We start from the raw sequence: 13145 nt of genomic DNA, 5'->3' as shown, positions 1-13145 counted from the left end.
TTCTGTTTCTGAACTATTGCATGTTGCAAGGGGCTGATTTTCTATGTCCAGAATAGAAGAGCTTGTTCCACAATATCTCTCTGTCGGCAAACACAGTGTCTGAACGGATGAACGAGTTATCAAGTGACTTCTATGAACAGTTACAGGACAATGCCTGAAGATAGTTTCATTGGGGACATTAATGAAAAGTTCGAAGTGACAGAAGAGCAGCTGAGTTTGTGAGGTGAAAGGAAAAGCAGACGTGACTTGACAATTTCTGAGAGAACTCCTTCTATCACACCCAGAGCTGTCCAAAGTGTCGAGTCGACTTTTTGGAAGCACACATCTATGTGAGACACTTTTCCTTCCCTTTAATAAATGCAAGTACAGGTCCAGACTTACTGACGCCATCTTGAAGCTGTTCTTGGGGGTTCAACTGTGACCTCCATCAGGGCAAATGTGGCTCAGTTGTGTGAGCAGAGGTGCTGTCAAATGTCCGGCAAGAAAGTCCAAATCTACTGAGCGATTTAATTTTAGTCCAGTGCAAGGTTTAAATGAGAGAAACGTCTAGTGGCTGCTTCTCCCGAGTTTTCCTCTGCATATTTTACAGCATTAAGTTTGAATTTCAAGTTGCACTTTTTATTTTTTTGCTCCAGCTCTGACAGTTACAATGTTGTTACAGACTTGGTGGAGTAATATTTTGAGTAATGAGTCAGGCGTGCTGTCATGCTGATTTGAGCACAGTCTAAATTTCTTGTTGACCAATCAGATTGCTTGGTCGAAACTACTCGTTGTATAGTAATCAGATCTTTCAGTTAACAACTCACGATAACCTTCATATAACTTCAGTGCAGTGAAATGTTCATTTGCCTCTCAGATGAGTATATTCAAGTACCTCAACATTATACAGTACATACGTTCAGCTCTTTAGTTACTATATCTAATAATGTTCTTCAAATGGTTTATTTTCTAGAGTTCACATGTAGTGACTTCTTCCAAAAACTTCAAGACAGCAACATTTACTGGACAATCTGTGTTGTACTGTCATAAAGACTCACCTGTCGATTGAAAGCATTGGTCCTCGTCTCCCCTGCATCTTTGCAGAGTGGTACATGGTTCGCCCGAACAAGTGAAACACTGCAGGCTGTTAGCTGTCGGAGACACTGGAGCTGAAACAGAAAAAAGCAAGATAATTTACTCAAAAAAAGAGAACATTAAAGTTTTTCATGATGAAAATCAAACACGTTAGAAGACGTCAGTGTTCTATTTGTTAATATATTTAATTTTATATTCTGTCTATACTTACCAGGCAAAGTTGCTGTGTTGCAGTTATCTGTGTTGCAGCACTCAGCAGATGTAACTACACCATCACCCCTAAAGCTGGTTGAAAATGAACGAGGGCCTGTGGCTGGACACACTGAGGACGATGCACACCTCTTGAAAACATGTGTCTCTACCCCTCCGGCACGGGTTTCTACAAAATCAAAGGTTAGTTTGTTAATGTTGGACTCACAACACTACACACAGTATATTTAAGAGAAATAGAATAGATGATGTAAAGGAATGAATACCTAGAGAAGTAGCTGTTACACACATCGTCTGTGAGTCAGGACATGTCACAGTCTGTGGGTTTGAACACTGCTCATCTACACAATTTAGACACATAAGGGCTCCAGCTGCAATAAAGAGAAAAACAGTTATGAATGATGATCACATCTCAATTCTTTGATCGCCTATACTAATTCTTAGTCAAAACACAAACAAAACATTCTGTCTTCTCTAAAAGTGTACAAAACAGCTGTCAAAACGATACACAGGTGATCACCATTCACCGCTAAACTAGTGTTTTTAGACAGAGTTTACAACGTGATGATACTTAAAGGGCACCACGACTTACCTACAGTAGTTGTTGTCACTGGGGCAGTAGTTGTTGTCACTGGGGCAGTAGTTGTTGTCAATGGGGCAGTAGTTGTTGTTGTCGGGGCAGTAGTTGTTGTCGTCGTTGGGGCAGTAGTTGTTGTCACTGGGGCAGTAGTTGTTGTCAATGGGGCAGTAGTTGTTGTTGTCGGGGCAGTAGTTGTTGTCGTCGTTGGGGCAGTAGTTGTTGTAGTCGTTGGGGCAGTAGTTGTTGTAGTCGTTGGGGCAGTAGTTGTTGTCGTCGTTGGGGCAGTAGTTGTTGTCGTTGGGGCAGTAGTTGTTGTCGTCGTTGGGGCAGTAGTTGTTGTAGTCGTTGGGGCAGTAGTTGTTGTCGTCGTTGGGGCAGTAGTTGTTGTAGTCGTTGGGGCAGTAGTTGTTGTAGTCGTTGGGGCAGTAGTTGTTGTAGTCGTTGGGGCAGTAGTTGTTGTCGTCGTTGGGGCAGTAGTTGTTGTCGTTGGGGCAGTAGTTGTTGTCGTGGGGCCATTACACCTGCTGGTCCCACAGCAGTTCGGCCCATTGGCAAGCGTAATTGGCACTATCTGGAAAGGTATCGTACGTAGGCTGGTAGCAGTTGTACATGAGCTTGAAGTTGCACAGCCCCAGAGTGGAAAAGGGGAGCCAAGAGACTCAGCTGTTGACACAAAACAATAAAAATAATTATAGTTTTAACACATGAACTATGATGGTGTTTCTTAATGATGTCAGGAAGAAATATTCAGATTCTTCATTTGTTTGAAATAAGTGGCACCATGATGTCCAAATATTATTACAAATGAAGGCCTTCCATGAAAAAAAACCAACTTAAACTTAAGAAATTTAACTTTATTCATTAATATCATTCTTATCTGTTGTTTTAATTTGTTTTTATGGAATTATTGTTAGTAGGGGGAGCTTAGTTGAAATTCTAAACCAGGGGTCTCAAACTGCCTCCCTTTTTCTACCCATCCCTTAATATAATTTTATACAGTCTGTGAAGTTATTTTAAAGGTTTAACACCAACTGATACTGAGACTACACCTTCAAATTGTGACAGTTCAGCAATAAGGAGTACGCAGATTATAGCTTTACAAACTCCAGCCAGAGATTAGTAACTTATTTCAATTCACACCAGTAGCTTTACAGACAGGATGTCTCTCCCAGCAAACACCCCTTCACTCACGGTGCCAACATTTTATATCATCTTTGTTAACTTGACACAATTTAACCACAGAACAAAGGATGTGAATTAACCTGCAACCTTCTTACACATCATCTTATTCACAACATATTCACAAACCATACATTACACCAACAACAACAGAATACCCAAGAGTCTTTGCGCTACGGTCCACAAGGGGCGTCACGCTATGCAAATGAAATAAATGCAAATGTATCTTAAAAAATATTCATGTGAGAGGGGCTCGTCTCAACAACATCTTTTCTGTTTCTGAACTATTGCATGTTGCAAGGGGCTGATTTTCTATGTCCAGAATAGAAGAGCTTGTTCCACAATATCTCTCTGTCGGCAAACACAGTGTCTGAACGGATGAACGAGTTATCAAGTGACTTCTATGAACAGTTACAGGACAATGCCTGAAGATAGTTTCATTGGGGACATTAATGAAAAGTTCGAAGTGACAGAAGAGCAGCTGAGTTTGTGAGGTGAAAGGAAAAGCAGACGTGACTTGACAATTTCTGAGAGAACTCCTTCTATCACACCCAGAGCTGTCCAAAGTGTCGAGTCGACTTTTTGGAAGCACACATCTATGTGAGACACTTTTCCTTCCCTTTAATAAATGCAAGTACAGGTCCAGACTTACTGACGCCATCTTGAAGCTGTTCTTGGGGGTTCAACTGTGACCTCCATCAGGGCAAATGTGGCTCAGTTGTGTGAGCAGAGGTGCTGTCAAATGTCCGGCAAGAAAGTCCAAATCTACTGAGCGATTTAATTTTAGTCCAGTGCAAGGTTTAAATGAGAGAAACGTCTAGTGGCTGCTTCTCCCGAGTTTTCCTCTGCATATTTTACAGCATTAAGTTTGAATTTCAAGTTGCACTTTTTATTTTTTTGCTCCAGCTCTGACAGTTACAATGTTGTTACAGACTTGGTGGAGTAATATTTTGAGTAATGAGTCAGGCGTGCTGTCATGCTGATTTGAGCACAGTCTAAATTTCTTGTTGACCAATCAGATTGCTTGGTCGAAACTACTCGTTGTATAGTAATCAGATCTTTCAGTTAACAACTCACGATAACCTTCATATAACTTCAGTGCAGTGAAATGTTCATTTGCCTCTCAGATGAGTATATTCAAGTACCTCAACATTATACAGTACATACGTTCAGCTCTTTAGTTACTATATCTAATAATGTTCTTCAAATGGTTTATTTTCTAGAGTTCACATGTAGTGACTTCTTCCAAAAACTTCAAGACAGCAACATTTACTGGACAATCTGTGTTGTACTGTCATAAAGACTCACCTGTCGATTGAAAGCATTGGTCCTCGTCTCCCCTGCATCTTTGCAGAGTGGTACATGGTCCGCCCGAACAAGTGAAACACTGCAGGCTGTTAGCTGTCGGAGACACTGGAGCTGAAACAGAAAAAAGCAAGATAATTTACTCAAAAAAAGAGAACATTAAAGTTTTTCATGATGAAAATCAAACACGTTAGAAGACGTCAGTGTTCTATTTGTTAATATATTTAATTTTATATTCTGTCTATACTTACCAGGCAAAGTTGCTGTGTTGCAGTTATCTGTGTTGCAGCACTCAGCAGATGTAACTACACCATCACCCCTAAAGCTGGTTGAAAATGAACGAGGGCCTGTGGCTGGACACACTGAGGACGATGCACACCTCTTGAAAACATGTGTCTCTACCCCTCCGGCACGGGTTTCTACAAAATCAAAGGTTAGTTTGTTAATGTTGGACTCACAACACTACACACAGTATATTTAAGAGAAATAGAATAGATGATGTAAAGGAATGAATACCTAGAGAAGTAGCTGTTACACACATCGTCTGTGAGTCAGGACATGTCACAGTCTGTGGGTTTGAACACTGCTCATCTACACAATTTAGACACATAAGGGCTCCAGCTGCAATAAAGAGAAAAACAGTTATGAATGATGATCACATCTCAATTCTTTGATCGCCTGTGGTGGCCAAAAACTTTTCTTCCTCTTGTGCAACAGGTTTTTAAATTACACCAGGCTGTGTACATGGTGTCTAGTTTGTAGGACATTAATCTAAGTTGTCATTATTTATCACCTTTTTAGACTCTGCGATGGAAATTCTGTACTGATATATAGGGATATTTGAATTGAAGTCTTGTACCTCTTAATATAACTTGTTTTTCTACTCAAGTTTAAGGAAATGAGTATTCACCCCTCTGTTAGCTGTCATATGTGCCACTCACTCACCCTGTCCGAACTTTCTGTGTTTACATGACTTCCTCTTTGCATGCTAGTCCAGTGGGGTATGCACAAATTAAATAATACCATTACAGAGGTGATAAAAGCACCAAACTTTACATGCAGCTTCTTCAGCCAGTGGATCTTCCAAATTATAAGTGTAAAATAGAGTACCAAGACACCTTAGACCCCCAAAACATCAAAAAGCCCTGTATAATATAGGCAGAATTATTTTAAAAAAGGCAGCAAAATTGCTTAAATGTTAAGAGATCTTGGTTTTCTCTTTTATTTTTCAATTCAACTTTAGTTCATTCATATAGCTATCTACTGAGTTCATAGTTTGGCCATTAGTTTTATGTTACGCTGCATCACATCACATTAAATCCTATTTGTGTGTGACAGTATATAGCTAGACGTACTTTCAGTTATTTTGGTTTCCTATTATAGATGTGTTGCAGGTCAGAATGTCTTTATTTGTTCTTTTATAATTGCATAAGATTAGTTTCTGAGACTTCAACATGACGCTGAACTAGGCTGGGACAAGTGGTGATAAATTTGATGCCTATAGAGCATTTCTTGCCAATGTCGAACAATTCAGGACGATTGACAATCGTCCAACTAAACTCTGTTTTGGAAATGATGATACTGCTAGCAATTTTGAATTCACATTCTGCTTCTTGGCACAAATCTTACTACTTAAAGTTTAACAATTCAAAGCTTATGAAAGCGACAAAGAAGAACATGCAGAATGCTGTTAAATCTGGAGGGGGAAAGCCAATGAAACGCCAATGAATGGATGTTCAAATGGATGTTCTTCTTCTGTGAGGGTGGCATAGATCAAGGTGCTCTCCATGAAGTATCAACATTTGATGCTGACTATCCAAACCATGATCACTGAACTTAGGGACACAAGGCTCATGACAAGGATAATTGGAGGAGATTTAATTGCAATTGAGGCAAAATACCATTTACCATGCCTTGTAAAGCTGAGAAATCGCTACCATGGACTTGCTAGTAAGAGAGACCAATGTCCAGAAAACATAGATGAAAAAATGAATAAGTCTCGAGCATTCATTGAACCTCAGGACTACATTGAGAAATGTGTTGAGTTGAGGTTTGTTATACATCTAAGACAGTTTGAAGGAGTCCACACGTCAAAAGAGAGGTCAAGGTGTACACAGGAAAGTGTCTGGCCAAACAAAGCTGCCAGGCAATCGGATGGATTTCCTACGTGATCCAATGAATAAGTAAGAGCCTTTTGCCTTTCTGACATCTGAGACTGAAGAGTTCAACTGGCCCCCAGACAAATCTCTGTATCTCTATATCAAATCAGGACAATCTGTAGCTTCCTTTGGTTCCAGCAGCACCATGAGTAGTAGTAATCATGAACAGGCAGACACCTGGATTGTGGTTCATACAGCATGCCCTGGAGCAAGGAACAAAAACTGTCCATGTGCGTACTTTGGACACTTATGTTATTGTGATTCTTGCAGGTTTATTCCATGATTTACTTGTGATTCAACCTTTGACTGACATCTGGGTGGCTTTTGGCATGGGCAAAAAGTACAGATTTTGCCATATCAATAGCATATGTAAAAGTCTGGGTAAGGACAAGTCTCGGGCACTGTTGATGTTCCATGCCTATTCAGGGTGTGATACAACATCTGCTTTCAGTGGGAAGGGTAAGAAGTCAGTTTGGCTGGCCTGGCAAGCCTATGATGAAGCCACTGAAGTACAGTATTTGCTTCCCTTGCCAGAAATCCATTCCAAAAATGAGATGCTGCTTCATGGCAGTTCCAAAAGCTTGAGAGACTGACTGTCATCTTGTATGACAAGTCCAGTCCTTCAACTGACACCACCCAAAATACTCTGCTGCAGCACATCAGACAGGCAGTTTATCAGACTCAAATCTGGGCGACCAGCACATTCTCACGGCAAGGTATTCCTTCTCCAAGGGACTATGGATGGACCAAGTAATCGGGGTCATGGGAACTAGTTTGGTTGACACTTCCAGAAGTCCCCACAGCCTGCAGAGAACTTATTAATTGCTGCTGTAAGGGGGATTGTTCCACCTGGCAAAGCAAGTCTAGGCTGCTCACCTCTTTGCAAAAGCAACTGTAACAACACATAATTATCAATTACAGGGCCAATAAAGATCATACTTGTTTAATACTTTGGCATGTATTGAAGCTTTAGTTATGTAAAAGTTCATAAACATATAAAATGTTATCTTTGGGATTCATTTGAACACTTTATCTTGTGCAGGAACTTGAAAATCGCTGTGTTTTTAAGCGTATTTCATTGATAATGGTATACTTGTGTGATATACCAATACAAAGTTTTTTTCTGAGGGCTCCTAGGCCAAAATTGCACTATAGACCCTTAGGAAACACCACGCAAAATTTGGTGCTTTTATCACCTCTGTAATGGTATTTTCACTACGCCACTGGACTATGCAGACTCAGTAGCAGTCGCAGAAATATTTTTAAGAGAAACCTGTGTTGCTCTGTGATTGCTCCTCTTGTACGAGATTAAACTTTGTTAACTTTGAGCTGGCTCCGATCTCCTTCCTCCAGTTCTAAATTATTAATAATTAAGAGTTATTTTAACAGACTCCGTCTATTACTGCTATACCGTAACATTCAAATGTACCCCCCAAGTTTTATCTACAAGGACATAAAACTACAAAACTGATATGAAGTGTAAGACTTAAATTTGTTTAATGAATTATAGTCAAACTTGTCTAAAGATCTGCATTATACTGTCTAGTACCTGCAGAAAGTCTGAAGTAAGATTAAGTAGAGTTACCTGTGCTGGAGAGAGCCCAGATGAGACTCAGAGAAAAGATGAGCTTCATCACGTTGAACAGGTCAGTGCTGGAGTTAGTTTCCCTGGATGGTGATACTACACCTTATCAGAACACCTGCTCTTCTTATACTGTACAGCTCCGCAGAAATTCACAACAGGCATATAACCTCAGAGATAAGGCATGCCAAGCTCTCATCAACTTGTGTTGGCACTTGACACTTGGAATCTGTAATCACGTCAACACATCTTTCCTCACCTTTAATTACAGCAAGGTGAACTTGTTATGGGTTGACCACAAACTGACGCAGTGGGATGGCTGCCAGCCCAAACGACCATCTCAGTGCATCAGTGCTTGACGAGTTGTGAACTAGACTCAAAAGTCTATTTTTCTTACAAATTGGTTCTTTAAAAAATGTGTTTGAAGTGGGAAAACGAAGGTAACATCAGAAGGCTGGTGTGAGAGGCATGTTGAGGTCGTGACAGAGATTGTTCAAGTTAATGGCTGAAAATCTGCGGGTTGATAAAACAGGGATATCGGCATTACCCGATTTAGAGGCAGAACTTTCCAGGCGTCATGTGCAAAATATGAACACTAATAAATAAACATAATGTGCACCAGTGTTTTGTGGTTTCTGGGCTGTCTTCCTCAAAGGTGTCGGCGTGTAGTATGTTGAAAAAAGAATTCTGCAGTGGCAAGGCTGGGTGGAATGAATCTTTATTGAAACAGACTTCAGGTAGCCCAGCATCTGAGCAGAGTGTGGCCACACATCTGGTGTTCTCAAATCTATGGCAAAGTAATGCCAAACGCTTTGCCCTCTGCCCTATCAGAGCTCCTACCGCCTTCGATCTTAGGAATTCTACCAAAGGCCACTCGCCTTTCTCTAGTGTGTGGGCCTTTCTTAAAGTCTATTTTCCATAACCGCCTACTTCTCCTAATTGGTGACTTTGGTGGATTAAAGGTACATCTATCCAATGGGAAAGAAGAGAAGGGTGGATCTGCCTCACATCCTCTATGAAATAACTCTTATGTGTGTTACTTAACTTTGCTGTTGTCAGCTAAAGTGGACAGGATGGTCTCTCTATACTTAGGTGACAATGTGTACGTTGAGTCAGCTCTAAACCTCTGGTGTTGGCTCCTTCCTGTAGCTTATCTCTGATGCCCACCTCAGGGCTGATCAGGGCTGCTGGTTATGGGGACCCTCACACTGTCACATTCCCAGTCTAACGGCGAGCATCTGGTCCTGTCTCATCCTATCGTCCCCCTATTCACTATTGTCTTAGAAACCAGTATGTGTAAGAAACACACAGATACTACAATTTTTACACCAGTAACTACATTTCTTAGTAACGTGGTGGTAGCATCGCTGTTCTCTGCTGCAGGGTTTTCCAGGCAGATGAGCTTGAGTGAGATACGTTACTTGATGGAAAGATGGCAGAGGGTGAGGAGGAGACAAATTCATCCACAGACAAAAAGACAAACTTAAATAATAAACATACGATAACGTTACACAAAGGAGGTAAGAGGTGGGGAAATGAGGGAACAGAGAAACATTTGAAAAGTTTACATTACTCTGAATTAATACTTTTGTGATTTTTAACCCGCAGAGGGTACAACAAAAATGTCATGTCATGTCATGTCATTGTCCATAGCCGCTTAACCCTTTCCAACGGGTTGCGGTGTGTTGCTGCTGGAGCCAATCTCAGCCTTGTCTCAGGGCGAGGGCAGGGTACTCCCAGGACAAGTCGCCAGCTCATTACAGGGCCCTCACTGATGAGCAATGTGGGGTTCAGTATCTCGCTCAAGGACAGAGGAGAAGAAGGAGGTGGAGTGCCAAAGCAATGAAACCAATAAAACAAAACAAGGCCTATACTAATTCTTAGTCAAAACACAAACAAAAAATTCTGTCTTCTCTAAAAGTGGACAAAACAGCTGTCAAAACGATACACAAGTGATCACCATTCACCGCTAAACTAGTGTTTTTAGACAGAGTTTACAACGTGATGATACTTAAAGGGCACCACGACTTACCTAACTCCCTTCTCCCACCACATACCTTTAAAAATCTAAAACAACCCCAAGTCTGCCAGACCATCTGTCAGCCAGGTTCCTCCAGTCAGGTGATCGGCCACGCCAGAAATTCAAACACAAAAGGGGGCGGTAGCTTCTAGTGATGGGAACGGCAGTTCTTTTTACTGTACTGAATCTCTAGAATCCGTTCATTAAAATGTTTCGTTCAAAAGATTCACTCACCAAATCGTTCAGTGCTCTTCAACTCTCCTCAGCCCTGAGGTTCACGCTCACTTACTGAGGGACGGTGCGTTCACGGACTATAGTACACAATCATTTGCGGGAGACACAGCGCTGCTTTGAGTGGTATACATGCACTGAAATTATTACACGGTGAAAGTGTCTTCTGTGTACAGTAAAATCATTTAACATTATGCTACACGGATGTTAGCAACACAGCGCTAATTTTAGCAGTACGGTTACTGAATGTGAATCAACTCCTCTTAGGCCATAAGGTGAACTAGGAAAAAGTGGCTAGAAAGTGATTTTTGTTCCCATGTCTGGGCACTACTTTTTTTTTTTTTTTTTGCATTTTTGTGTAGACAAAACCGTTTTGGACATTGGGTTAAAAGTTCTCCTAAAAATATCCTGCAGTTTTTTTTAAGAGCCATAAATGTATAACAATGTGAATTACAAAAAACCGAAAATCTTATGTAGCAGCTTTTGCTTGTACTTTTATTTACATTCATTTTTGAATTTTTGAATTTTGAAACAAAATCTCTCTCACAAATTGACATTTGTACATATACCTAACACTTGAGACAAGTATTTTTTCTGATACTGATTGGTCGAATGTGAAGCATGTGACAAAAACGTCACCACTCGGAACGAATATATTGTTCCACTAAGCAAGAAATAAAAAATACTGCAGAGGAGAACTTTTTTTTTCTCGGTCAAAACCAATATATCTTTTTGAAGAACGAAAAATCATTTAGTGCCCAGACATGGGAACGGGATGAAACGAAAAACAGGTTCACCTTATCTGCCCTGAGTGAGTGAGTGACACAGCGTCGCTTTCAGCACAGTACGTGAACGAGTATCACGTCCTCAGCGATACAAATCATGAGTGAGTGACAGCGAGTGATGAGTGCTGTTGCTAAAGAATAATGTATTGTTGTGAAACAAGCTGGCATAACATTCAGCAAGGCATTCATGTGGTTTTGGAGAAAGGTGTGTGCCTGGGTGCAGCCATCAAATACCATCAAAGACACACAGATGATACACATACCAAACAAACAACGACAACAACAACACATACCCAACACTTAAAGACTTTCTTTATTTGTCATTCAAACAAAACAGTGCAACAAAATGTTGTTGCAGTTGGCTCAGCATAGTACAGGAAAACCCTAACCCAACAGCAAACACAAAAAATAATGTTTTTGCTGTTTAGCGAGACCGTCGGCTTTTAAGCATGAGCACGTTCACGGCAGTACACTTCAGCAAGTTGTTCTTTAATAATTATTAATTCTGGTCCTCAGTAACACGGACACTGCTTCTCATTGCATTTACATTTACATTTGGTACATTCAGATGCTTTTGTCAAAAGCAACTTACAATAAGAAGATTTTGAAAGAAAGACAACTACAACATATCAACACTGATAACGCAGACTCTTAAGTCTTTTGCAGAAGATGGCGCATGATTCTGCTGTCCTGAAATTGGTCGGGAGTTCGTTACACCACTGAGGTGCCAAAACAGAGTAGAGACTTTGCTGAGCAACCTTTGTTTGCTTTCAGAGATGGTGGTGCCAGCCAGCCAGCTGATACTGTTGAAACCAGAGGTACCCGCCGGAAACTAAACACAGGGAGACCTACAGTAAATACTCAGCCCTCTTCACGATTTCATTTTCTCCTTCCATTCCTTAACAATACAATTTCACAGTCAAAATAAATCTTTGGTCAGCAATTCTTCAGAAGAAATCCAAAAACTGAAAAACACCACATCAAGCAGTATGCAGTGTTCACCCACTACATGTTAGTATTTCAGTATTTTAATGGTTGGCAACATACAGGGTGATATTTTTTTGAATTAATCAAGTGGCAAAAAGATGAAGGGCCTGGAACAATTTTGCCAAAAGAGATGACAAAATCTCTCCTGAACAGCATTCAAATCTGTCAAATTCTTAACCTGAAGGCGTATCACAGCAAAAAAATACCAGTCAAAGTTTTTATTCAGTATTTTTTTGTCAAAATTAATGATTAAATTAGCCAAAAATCAGTTTACGAGTGTCAGTGCCCAGAATAAAATGTAGTCCAGGGAATCTTTAACTTATGACACCAGTGTTTTTGTTCTTGTGTCATACTGTGAAGGCTCTGCAGAATAGTGGGGATAGTTCACTGTCCATATATACTGTTAAATCTGCGATCATGAGTGGTTTGGGTGGAGATGGTCCAGTTTGGAGCAGGAGTGGGCAGATGGTCCAAGTTGGTGACAGCAGGACGGACACTCTGGATGTTCGAGTCACGTATTTCTTTTTTTCTTTTTTTTTTTCAAGTTCGATGAAAACTGTTCAGTGATCAGCCTATCTGATTGCTGATAAGTGTAACAGTGTGATGTCAGGTGCTGCTATTTGCACGAGGTGCTCTTTCTTTTCTAATTGTGGCATTGTTGTAGAGCAACACACATGCCCAGGTTATGGCAAGCCCTCTCTGGGGAGACCCTTGAGCCACGGAGGAAGTTGCAATGGGACTTGATGACCTCGAAGGTCATCTCTATCCTGACCCTGCATTAACCTTAAAGCAGCTTTCTGGTGTTGTCATTGGATCAGGACAGGGGAACATCAAGTAACCAGAGCCCGGTCCATAAAGGGAGAGAAAATACTTTATTTGTTAAAATGAAAATAGTGTATATTTATCATACCATGCTCAAACTGGTATAGACTAAAAATGGGGTAGTCAAGTCAGTTATCAAGGCTTTGAACAAGAGACCACTACACTTCTTAAGTCTTTGCTGTATTCGAATATTTCTTACATATGTGCAAAG

General features: G+C 40.6%; 2 long non-coding RNA genes across 2 annotated transcripts in view; one reads left to right on the top strand and one right to left on the bottom strand.

Moving 5' to 3' along the window:
• LOC119028061 overlaps positions 1-4775 on the top strand; it is a 36634-nt gene extending 31859 nt beyond the window's left edge. Inside the window, exons 7-8 of the long non-coding RNA XR_005077564.1 lie at positions 1289-1467; positions 4603-4775. This is a non-coding gene — a long non-coding RNA (uncharacterized LOC119028061). The remainder of the gene's footprint in view (positions 1-1288; positions 1468-4602) is intronic.
• LOC119028064 lies at positions 1336-1940 on the bottom strand. Its single transcript, XR_005077569.1, has 3 exons — positions 1877-1940; positions 1551-1655; positions 1336-1453 (listed from the first exon to the last, which is right to left on the bottom strand). It is a non-coding gene; the product is annotated as an uncharacterized LOC119028064 (long non-coding RNA).
• Positions 4776-13145: the final 8370 nt, after the last annotated feature.

This window comes from Acanthopagrus latus, chromosome 11 (assembly GCF_904848185.1).
Source record: "Acanthopagrus latus isolate v.2019 chromosome 11, fAcaLat1.1, whole genome shotgun sequence".
NCBI classification, from domain to species: Eukaryota; Metazoa; Chordata; class Actinopteri; order Spariformes; family Sparidae; genus Acanthopagrus; species Acanthopagrus latus.
This window is presented reverse-complemented; position numbering and strand designations above follow the sequence as displayed.